This window comes from Octopus sinensis, linkage group LG5 (assembly GCF_006345805.1).
Source record: "Octopus sinensis linkage group LG5, ASM634580v1, whole genome shotgun sequence".
NCBI lineage: Eukaryota > Metazoa > Mollusca > Cephalopoda > Octopoda > Octopodidae > Octopus > Octopus sinensis.
This window is the reverse complement of record NC_043001.1, coordinates 22974223-22986722: the sequence shown is the minus strand read 5'-3', so window position 1 is coordinate 22986722 and position 12500 is coordinate 22974223. Positions and strand designations below refer to the sequence as shown.

Below are 12500 nucleotides of genomic sequence, written 5' to 3'. Positions count from 1 at the left end.
CTATATGAATGTTTGGCGCTGAAACAAATCCAGAGGTGTTTATTGCCGCAAAATATCAAAAACATCATAAATGAATTAACTGTTAAGACTTCCAACGTAAAGCAACATAAAACATTAGAAGCACCAGTCTGAGATAGAGAACTGTTTTTCTTTCCTTCTTCAGATTGGTCATGTAATGTCTGATATCACTTTACTGGTAACATTATATATCAAAAAGGATTTGAGTTGCCCTGAAAAGTTATTCTTAGTCAATAAAATCTTTTGTCTAGTAAATTACTCCAGTTAAATGTAAACATATAGATGTAAGTTTTTAAAATCTCAACATTACAACTCAATCGCATCTACAAACATCATATCGTTTTAACCCTCTCAGACCTGAACCCCTGTGTTTAATTTTGCCCTCCATCTGGGCTTCTGTGCAAAATAATAATAATAATAATAATAATATAATAATAATAATACAAACAAGCTGGTGTAGACCAGAAGCACGCCCATCTAGCAGCATAGGGGCAATTATTGCAATTTGTGCGAGAGAGATAGAGAGACACTCTGTGTGTGTGTGTGTGTGTGTGTGTGTGTGTGTGTGTGTGTGTGTGTGTGTGTGCGTGCGCGCGTGTAAATATTGATGAATGTTTCTCATATCCACGCTATTATTATGAATAATCGAGGCAGGGATCTGGCAGAATCGTTAGCGCTTCAGACACAGTGTTAAACAGTACTTCTTCCGGCTGTTTACATTCTGGGTTCAAATGCTGCCGAGGCCGACTTTGCCTTTCATTCTCTCGGGGTCGACAAGATAAAGTACCAATTAAGCACTGAGATCGATGTAGTCAACTAAACCCTACTCCCTCAAAAACTGCTCGCCTTGTACCAAAATTGAAACCGTTACAATAAATAACCATATTACAAGAAAGCTATTCATTTGTGCTATATGAATGTTTGGCGCTGAAACAAATCCAGAGGTGTTTATTGCCGCAAAATATCAAAAACATCATAAATGAATTAACTGTTAAGACTTCCAACGTAAAGCAACATAAAACATTAGAAGCACCAGTCTGAGATAGAGAACTGTTTTTCTTTCCTTCTTCAGATTGGTCATGTAATGTCTGATATCACTTTACTGGTAACATTATATATCAAAAAGGATTTGAGTTGCCCTGAAAAGTTATTCTTAGTCAATAAAATCTTTTGTCTAGTAAATTTACTCCAGTTAAATGTAAACATATAGATGTAAGTTTTTAAAATCTCAACATTACAACTCAATCGCATCTACAAACATCATATCGTTTTAACCCTCTCAGACCTGAACCCCTGTGTTTAATTTTGCCCTCCATCTGGGCTTCTGTGCAAAATAATAATAATAATAATAATAATAATAATAATAATAATAATAATAATAATAATAATAATAATGATAATAATAATAATGACAATAATAACAACAACAACAACAATAATAATAAGACCTACCAAAAACTGAGCAAGTATAAAGATCTTGAAATAGAAATTAGCAAAATGTGGAACCTGAAGGCTAAAACAATACCTGTTGTCATAGTTGCCTTGGGAATGATAGCAAAAGGGACTGATTGCTACCTAGCTCAGATACTAGTAAACCCCAAAATGGCGGAAATTCAAATGATAGTTCCCATGGGAACTGCCAATATTCTACGTAAAATACTTTCTATGTAATCTCAAGTTTTAAAACAAACACATAATTTTCTTATGGTTTCTTAAACATTCTCTAGAACAACACTATGTACAAAACCAAATATATGGCACCCTAGACATAATACCAACATGAACTTCCAACTTGTTGTCTCTTGAGGCCTCTGGGTGAGACTTGGAGCCAACTTGTACAAATGTAAAGGAAAAGTCAAACATAAAATAATAATAATAATAATAATAATAATAATAATATAATAATAATAATAATAATAATAATAATAATAATAATAAAAAACAGAAACAATTCCTATCATAGTAGGTGCATTAGGCATGATTAAAAAATATTCAGACAAATACATAACAAAAACACCAGGACTTACAAACACATATAACATACAGAAAATTGCACTACTAGGCACTGCACACATCCTACGCAGAACACTTTCCATACAATAACCATCAGAGCATCACAACAAATCACAGCACATACCCAAGGCACACAGAGCTGCGCTCGGTAGTGAAGTGAAAACACACTATAAAAATAAAACTACTGAATAATAATAATAATAATAATAATAATAATAATAATAATAATAATAATAATAATAATAATAATAATAATAATAATAACCAGTTGCATATACAGCTCAGGAGTAACGATTGCAGGCAAACTAATGGACAGAATTGTCTGCATCTTCTTTTTTCTACATGTGCTGTTCATTCCTGTTTTACCGTGAATCCAGCAGAGGTGACATTTCACCCATTCCCGCTATAGCGGGAATACGATGTGACAGGGCGGAAGCAAAATGTAAAAAGCACGAAAGCGACTTTAAATAATTTTGTTTTGTTTCTAGAATCAATATAAACAATGTTGCATGCTTTGATTAATTAAACTATCAAAAATAGTTTGATAGTTGGAAGATCAAAGTCGGCGAGCAGGCAGAATCGTTAGCACGCCGATCAAAATGCTTAGCTCCATTTCGTCCGTCTTTATATTCAGAGTTCAAATTTCATCGAGGTCCACTTTGCCTTTCATCTCCTTCGGAGTCGTTAAAATAAGTACCAGTTGAGTACTTAGGTCGCTGTAATTGACTTACACCCTTTCCTCCCGAAATCGCTGGCCTTGTGCCAAAATTTGAAACCGATTTTTGAAAGATCATCATATGTATATGTATGTATGTATGTATGTATGTAGTATGTATGTATGTATGTATGTATGTATGTATGTATGTGTGTGTGTGTGTATGTATGTATGTATGTGTGTGTATGTATGTATGTATGTATGTATGTATGTATGTATGTATGCATGCATGTGTGTGTGTGTATATGTTCGCGTGTCTGTGTTTGTCCCCCCAACATCACTTGACGACTGATGCTTGTGTGTTTACGTCCCCGTAACTTAGCGGTTCGGCAAAAGTGACCGATAGAATAAGTACAAGGCTTACAAAGAATAAGTCCTGAGGTCGATTTGCTCGACTAAAGGCGGTACTCCAGCATGGCCACAGTCAAATGACTGAAACAAGTAAAAGAGTAAAAGAGTTAAAGAGTAAAAGACATAAGCTATTTCTAAGTAAAGCTACGGCTAGACTTTTCCCTTTTAAATAGGTTGAGAAGATTAAATTTTGCTAATTAAGTTTAACTTCTTGCAACAAAGTTTGTGTGTGTATGTGGGAATAAATTCTTTATGTACCTAAAAAGTTGTAAAGATGAACGCAGCTTATTAGAAATAACAATAATCAGAAATAACCATAACTACAATCACATGCAGACAGCTTATAGAAATTGTAGAGTTTAAGTTGTCAAAAATAGAAAATAAGTAGAAAGTGTCCAATGCAACAGTTGACTGTTTACAAGTTTCTAATAAAACACGGCTCTTGTGGCAAACTATGTGAATAAAAGTTTCCAGTAAAACAACAGACTGTTATTAACTAGAGAAACTATTGATTAAAATGCATTGAACACCTTCGACTCTGTTATAAGATAATTGATAATGGTGATGTTATTTGGGAGGTTCAGAGGAGTAAGAATTATTTTGTAAAAGATCTTACCTGCCGAATGCAGAAACTTTAGAGATGCAAATTGGAACTGAGAGAAGATAATATTAAGGTAGTTTTGCTGCGATGGTGCTCCGTGATAGGCGCGAGACATAAACTTTCAGCGCTTTTTAGCTTTTTGTACGACTATTTTTGGCGGCAATCCGTGGGGGCTGGGGCATATTCTGATGAAGCAGTGGAGGGTGGAGAAGTATTTGTGATTGATGTCTTATATCAGTTGATTTGTATTTGCATAGATGTTTTTGTTTTTTTTTTTTGTTTTTTTTCTTTTGTTTCTTTTGTCTTTATACGAATATATATATATATATGGAGGCGAGGGTGGTGGTTGAAAGGAAATAAAGAAACAGGAAAACACGTTAGAAGTGGTGGGAGTGAAGAAACAGACATGTATGTCTGTTGGTGAAATAGATGGGTTCCTGTTGATAGTTTATATGTGTGAGCCGATGTCTTAACATATCAACAATTGTTTGTGCGTTTCTATGTAATGTTCAGTATGTGTTTGCGGGCATGTGTGAGTGTGTGTGTATGTATGTATGTATGTGTGTGTGTGTGTGTGTGTGTATGCACGTGTATGTGTGTTTACATCTGTGTGTGAGTGGGTTTGGGCTGTTTTATAGTAGATTACCATTTTTAGTGAAAGTGTGTGCTTATTTGCGATTTCGTCTCAACGGACAGATAAATGTGTTTGCGTAGGTTTTACCTACGCATTCAGTGCATCTATCTGTCTGTCTGTGTGTATACCATGACTTTATTGGATTCGGGTCGGAGTAGGGTAGCATATATGATGGGTGGAGTGTTGAAATCGTTTACAACCAATAGCAGGTATAGAAGAACAAGGAAGGAAACTAATCACAAAAGAAGGTGGGTACACACCGAAGATATCACTGTGGAAAAAGCTAGGTACTACAGGATTTGCCAACATTCTGTTTTTATTTTATATATATTTATTTTGCTTATTTATTTATTTTCTTATTTATTTATTTACATTCTCTAAACTGTTTGGCACCGCTATCTTCTTAGTTCTATATCGGAATAAGTTTTCATCTCAATCGCACACATTTCTCTGCCTCCCCTCACCTCTGCCACCAAGCAACTACACTTTCTACGCTGTCTTCATTTCCGACTTCCACCAAGTTAAGCTTCAATTTGCACAGACGTTTTCTTATTTTCTTTTGCTTTCTTTTCTCTTTTTTTTTATATATATTATACTTTATTTGTGTTTCTCTCTTTCTTTCCTTCTTTCATCCTTCCTTTCTTTTATTCTCTCTTCCATTTTTCCTTCCTTCCTTTTTTCTTCCTTCCCCTTCCCATCCTCTTCTCCTTCCTTCCTTCCTTTCATTCTTTCTTTATTTACGCGTTATCACTCATTTGCACCACATCAGACCAAGTTATTTTTTTCTTACTTCAAATATATTTTCGTTTCCTTCATATTTAAAATATTTTTTTCTTTTTTAAAGCAGAAAAAAAAAACCAAATCTTACTCTACGTTTCAAAAAAAAAAAAAATTTTTTTTTTTTTTTTCATTTCTCTTCCGATAGTTAATGGCTCTAAAATTAATTTAAAAGCGTTTTCCAAATACACATGCATCTAGTTAAGAACCGAGCACGGATTACAGGCAGGCAAGAGAAAAGAAAACATAAACATCAGATGCATCTGTACATTTTGGCACACTTCTAAGTCATCATAAACATTTCACATAAAATTATGTTACTTGTAATTTCATATCGAAAGTGCTGTGACGTTGATATCCATGTGGTGTAATAACACTGGAGAACTATAACTAGTTATTCTGATGTAATTTGTGGCAGTTATGCGAAATGGTAATCATTTAGCAGACGAAATACATTCACCATATGTCAGTCCTTGATTAAATATTCAATTTATTTAAATATCAAGTTCATTTATTTATTTTGGCTGTTTTCTTTATCATATAACAAAGGTGACGGGAGAAGGGATAGTACAAGGAAAAATTATAGAAAATCTGGGGTGGAGGTTAGATAGAAATTGAATGAAATGAAGAACAACATCAACGAAATATATCTATATGAGAAAGTCCCGAGAGGAGGACCACCTACTGGCACCTACTAAGAACCCCCACAGTGTCAGTATTACTTTAACAACCGATGGTAAGTGCTCTCTTTCAGGCATAGGTGGGAGTGCTGAAATGTTCCTGGCTTTGGATATATGAAAATACAGGAGGATCAGTTAATTATGATTTTATGCAACATATTCCTTTCTCAAATTCACACACTTATTGCAGCGGTCCTTCAGTTTTTCTAAGCTCTGTAGAACTTGAGAGGGTTGGGCCTCCAGCCAGGCCTTTAACGATGCCCTTAGAGCCAGGAACTTTTCAGTCCTTCCCCCCACTCGTATTCTCCAGCCAGTAGATGCATGCAGAGAGTTAGCCCACTCACTTGTGTTACGTTCATCGCTCTAACCCACCTTTCAACAAATTCACCGGAAGACCATATCTTTCTCTATACCCTCATATTCCTCTACATATGGAACTTTAAGAACTCAATGAGAGCTTAATCTAAGAGGGGAGCGTCCGTCCTCAGTCCTTTCAGTCGTACCCAGCCTTCAACCTTTTTCACCAGAGCCACAAACGAGGTTTCTTGAAGTTACTCATAGACTTCGGGCTGAAAAATTATCCGGAACAAACCAACCACGTGATTCTTCCAGGAGTTGACGCCTAAGGATTCTCTGAGAACATTGTCGTTCTTCTTACTCAAAAGTTCTCTATAGAATGCTATTGTAGAATTTCCAATGATTGCATTTTCCGATTAGTAGAAAGTTCTGAGAGCAGAACAACATTCCAAATACCAAACGCTAAGTCCTGACTTTTCTCTTGCCCCAAACTGCAGATCTGTCAAGCGGACGAGCTTTGGAAAGGCGTGCATCACAAATGGCGAATCCATCTCTTCACTGTTCACGTATCTGTGCAGATACCTCAACCTCGATACACATCTACACATCGTCAGTCCTGGCTTACTGAATTGATCACTCAGGAGCAGATGAACTTCCTGATTAATGGGTCGTATCTGGCCATGTTACGTTTGATTAGATTGGATCAGACATTCAAGTCTGGTCAAATAAAAACTGGGTCAAAGAAAGACGGAGGCATCCTGCACATTTGCTATTTCTTCTCGATTTTTCAGGAATAACTGACTCTTAGCCTATTTCTGGAAGTATCTGGCCACCTTGCTCGTAACCCCGTCTCAGTTTCTATCCATCTGAGCGTCTGCTCTGAACCTGACTTCAAGTAACCTTATAACAAAACCAAAGACACATTACAAAGATAAATTACAGAAACGGTAGGTGTTTTCGTAGAACCATTACCAGAAAAAAACAGGCATGAAAAGCAATAGTATACGAAAACATTAAATGAGATGTCCCAAGCTGAAGAAAGCTACCAAATGCCATTCAAGGAACCCATAAATACTGGGAATGTTCTGACTCTCAAGAAGTGCTTTATCCCAGCTGTGTTCTCCTGCCTACAAGCTAAGAATGGGAGCATTCAATTCAAGGTCATTCCTGTCAATTTCACTCGCTCTTCAGTAAATTCACTTTCTCCCTCCCTCCATCCCTCCCTCCATCCCTCCCTCCATCCCTCCCTCCCTCTTTCTTTCCTTCTTTCTTTCTTTTTTCTGCTTCTCTCTCTCTCTCTCTCTCTCTCTCTTCTCCTCTGTTATTTTTCTCTCAAGTGGATCTTGATAAAGTTAATGAGAGATTACCTGAATAGGAAAGTGGTTGACCAGTCTTTTCAATATTGTCAACACAGTACTCTCTCTTTAACCATGGCTTCCAGACAGTAAGACTGGACGCCCTTCAAAGCGAAATGAAGGCAGCGAAGCGAGCCATCCTAATAATGTGCTCAGCTTAAAGACAAATCCGTCTTAAGCACGACAACTGCTCCACAGTTAAGAAATGATCGGACACTGAATGAATTGCATAAAAATAGTTTCATTGTCCTGTGCATATCTCGTGTAAGCCCGGCTGGCGACACTATCGTACTTGTAGAGGTTGTCCCAAACTAGCAACGAACTTCGGTAGCACTATCAGGAGGATGTTTCTTACAAGTCATCGATAGTTCCGGGGTAAAGAATCCTCCAGAATAGACTATACACTTGATCATCGGAATCCTTGTCTCAAATCATGATGGGGACGTCGTGGCCCCGCCCCAGAACGAGATTCTTAATGAATGGCAAGAGTCTACCTGGAAAACAACGATTTTAATAATAATAATCAATCCCAGGTAATTAAGCAAACATATATCAAAGACATGAATTTAAGCAAACAATTCCAAACATAAATATGAATACGCGCAGACACACTCACACACACATACACACACACACACACATGGTTGCTTGGATAATAGACTTCCTTCGCACCCTTATCAGGCTCGCAATGTCTGATTTCTCATTCTCTGAACAAGAAACTAGTAACTAGACATTTGCCTGAAGTTAGGGGCTCCGGAATGCGAATAAGTCTCACAAGTAAAAGGGTTTTGATTCGAAAATCGATTACCCAACGTTTATTAAAATGTTGTTTAATAAGAAAAAAAAAATCTTTTACTAAGATAAAAAAGATTTTTTTTCGTCTGTCAACCGACTCCTATCTTTAACAGACAAGCTTTTCCAAACTAACCGCTCTTTACTTTTACTGGTTGCAAAAAAATTGTTTACTGGAAACAGCCATGAACGAAACATTTGCACTTACAATGTGAAAAGTAAGGTGGCGAGCTGGCAGAAACGTTAGCACGCCGGGCGATATGCGTAGCCGTATTTCGCCTGCCGTTACGTTCTGAGTTCAAATTCCACCGAGGTCGACTTTGCCTTTCATCCTTTCGAGGTCGATAAATTAAGTACCAGTTACGCACTGGGTCGATATAATCGACTTAATTCGTTTGTCTGTCCTTGTTTGTCCTCTCTGTGTTTAGCCCCTTGTGGGTAGTAAAGAAATATAAGTAAGGCGGCGAGCTGGCTGAGCCGTTAGCACACAGAGTAAAATTCTTAGCGGCGTTTCGTCCGTTCTTACGTTCTGAGTTCATATTACATCGAGGTCGACTTTGCCTTTCATCCTTCCGGAGTGATAAAATAAGTACCACTGGAGTCGATATACTCGAGTTAGCCCCTTCCTCGAACTGCTGTCCTTGTGCCAGAATCTGAAACCAATATGAAAAGTCTTATATAAGGCGGCGAGCTGGCAAAATCGTTACCGCGTCGGGAAAAATGCTTAGCGGTATTTCTTTCGACTTTACGTTCTGAGTTCAAATGCCGCCGTGGTCGACTTTTCCTTTCTTCCTTTCGGGGTCGATAACATAAATACCAGTTGAACACTGGGTTCGATGTAATCGACTTATCCCTTCCCTAGAAATTGCTGGCCTTTTGCCAATATTTAAAATTCAGTAGAAAAAACCTTACAGCTTGCAACTAACTAAATTAACAGAGATTGACTGAATAAGGAATAGACCACGCGCTCTTACTCTTTTACTTGTTTCAGTCATTTGACTGCGGCCATGCTGGAGCACCGCCTTTAGTCAAGCAAATCGACACCAGGACTTATTCTTTGTAAGCCTAGTACTTATTCTATCGGTCTCTTTTGCCGAACCGCTAAGTTACGGGGACGTAAACACACCAGCATCGGTTGTCAAGCGATGTTGAGGGACAAACACACACACACATATATATACGACGGGCTTCTTTCAGTTTCTGTCTACCAAATCCTCTCACAAGGCTTTGGTCGGTCCGAGGCTATAGCAGAAGACACTTGCCCAAGATGCCACGCAGTGGGACTGAACCTGGGACCATGTGGTTGATAAACAAGCTATTTACCACACAGCCACTCCTACGCCTTTATGTACAGTAACTTAGCAGTTCGACAAATAGTGTTCGATAAAATAAGTACCAGACTGCCATAGGTAATAGGGTCAGTATGATCAACTGAAATAAGTGAAGTCAGTATGATCCATGAAGGCATGGTTACACTCCAATGACTGAGAGTACCAGTTAAACACTGGGGTCAATGTAATCGACTAGCCCCCTCGCCCAAATGTCAGGCCTTGTACCTATAGTAGAAAGGATAGGCAGCGAGCTGGCAGAGTCGTTACCGTGCCGGAAAACTACAAAAAATTTAAAGCCATTATTATTACTAATAACACACAAGGCTTTGGTCCACCCGAGGCTATAGTAGAAGACACTTGCCGAAGGTGCCACGCAGTGGCACTGAACCCGGAACCATGTGGTTGGTAAGCAAGCTACTTACCACACAGCCACTCCTACACGGACATGTATACGCACCTTCACAATTTAATTACAACCCATTGCAAAATTACAATTCATTAATACTGCTCACCTGAGTAGATAATGTGTTAAAATTTACAAAGCATCGCTATACATATGCAGACGTGTGTGAGAGAGAAAGAGTGAGAGAGTGTGTGGGGTGGGGGAGTACCTGCAGATGTCCGCGAATGTGTTGAAATTTACGTTTGTGGGGAAATTAGATCGCACGAATTCAGTAACATACATTGAAACGTTTCAGGAGTATGAGTCGGTGACAGTTTCTAAAAGTTAAGCAGTCCAGACGCCTGTAACTAGCTGATAAATAGCTGTAAAGCAAGCCACCATTTAATCTGCACTGCACGGCACTCTGGTAGACAAAAACAAGAGGTAATTTCTGCTTTAATACAGCCAAAAAATAAAAGAGAATTTATAAGAAAGAAGTAAGTATATTTGTACAGGCAATAATCGCAGGCGTTAATAGATAAAAGCCGGATCACAATATCTATTAACTTTGCCGCAATGAAAGACTCGTTTGTTTCCTTTCCGGGCGCCATACTTTTTCGAGATTGGTGCAGAATGTACTCTTTGTTACCTCCTTTGCTCATTTATTATCCAAGCAATATGAATGTTATTTTGAACAAGGAATGAAGGCGGCGTTAACGAAAGTTTCACCAAATTTGTGACGTCTGCTGGGTGATATCCTTTGTCTAACACACGACTCTAAAGAACGCTCTTAGTTTCACAAAGGTTTTATACACATATACACACAAATATACATGCACGGACATGTATACATATATGCGCGAGCACACACACACAGACTGTTATTCTGAAATTTTTTTAATACATATTTAGTTGGAAATTGCAGCAATTTAATATCTTAGGGAAAATACCTCAGCGGGGCGTTTTGCCTACAAACAACAGATAAGGACAAGATCACTCTATATACACTCAAATATGTGTGTGTGCGTGTAGATACACATACATACATACATACATACATACATACATACATACATACATACATACATACATACATCAGTATATCTATTAACTCCACTGTCATGAAAGACTTGTTTGTTCCACTTACGGTAGGGTCACACACCTGTAATACCGTGGGTGGAACGATTTCGCGCTACTGATTTTTATCTAAGCAGCCAGTAGACAAGAACACACTTCTTATTCGGGAACAGAGCGGCAAAATTAAGAGAGAGAGAGAGAGAGAGAGAGAAGGAGAGAGAAAGAATAAAATCTGAGGGATTTTTTTTTTTATTCAAATGGAAAGACAACTTCAGAAAATCACACTGTTTAAGGGTAAATATAACAACGATCGCCAGTCCAGCGGTATAGAGATTCAAGTTGCAGTCGTGCTAAACATAAACTGACACTCCTTCGGTTACGACGACGTGGGCTCCAGTTGATCCAATCAACGGAAAACCTGCTCGTGAAATTAACGTGCAAGTGGCCGAGCGCTCCACAGACACGTGTACCCTTAATGGAGTTCTCAGAGAGATTCAGCGTGACACAGAAAGTGATAAGGCTGGCTCTTTGAATTACAGGTACTGTTCATTTTAGCCAGCTGACTGGTAAGAATGGAGCAACGGTAAATAAATTGTCTTGCTCAAGGACTCAATGTGTCGGCAGGATTCGAACTCCTGTCATTACGATCGTGAGTCGAATACCCTAACCACAATGCTTTCACTGTGCTGAATATAATGCCGCGACGGGTTAACTCTTTTATTTTTTATTCTTTACTCATTTCGATAATTTGACAACGGCCATGCTAGGGCACCACCTCGAAGGGTTTAGTCAAACAAATCGATTCTCAGTACATATAATATCTGGCGCTTATTCTATGAGCCTTTTGCCGAATAAACCTACAGCAGTCGTCATACAGTGGGAGTAGGGGAAAAGGGCACAAAGACATACACACACATACTAATACAAACACAAATGCACGCAAACACAAGTACATACATTACTTTGGTCGAATCAAAGGCGGTGAGCTGGCAGAAACGTTAGCACGCCGGGCGAAATGCTTAGCGGTATTTCGTCTGTCTTTACGTTCTGAGTTCAAATTCCGCCGAGGTCGACTTTGCCTTTCATCCTTTCGGGGTCGATAAATTAAGCACCAGTTACGCACTGTGGTCGATGTAAGCGACTGAATCCGTTCGTCTGTCTTTGTTTGTCCCCTCTGTGTTTAACCCCTTGTGTTTAATAAAGAAATAGGTATTAGCGGTATTATGATACAATCAAAAGAGATACCCAAGAATTCGTTTAAAACGGTCCCAATCACTACTGTAAACCACAACGATCCACTTTTAGGTCACTTGACCATTTAACACCCTACTACTATCATACCACTCCCGTATTCTTTTCTTCTTCTTCTTCTTCTTCTTCTCTTTTCTTCTTCTTCTTCTTCTTCTCTTCTTCTTCTTCTCTTCTTCTTCTTCTTCTTCTCTGCCAAGAATTCACAATGATCTCGAACCCACAAGAT

The 12500-nt window shown here is 38.4% G+C and overlaps 1 protein-coding gene across 1 annotated transcript in view; it reads right to left on the bottom strand.

Moving 5' to 3' along the window:
* The window catches only part of LOC118763595, a 43217-nt gene extending 39286 nt beyond the window's left edge, over window positions 1–3931 (bottom strand). The window contains exon 1 of the mRNA XM_036503220.1: window positions 3714–3931. The gene's annotated coding sequence lies outside the window, so the exon portion shown is untranslated. The remainder of the gene's footprint in view (window positions 1–3713) is intronic.
* Between the last annotated feature and the right edge of the window lie 8569 nt (window positions 3932–12500).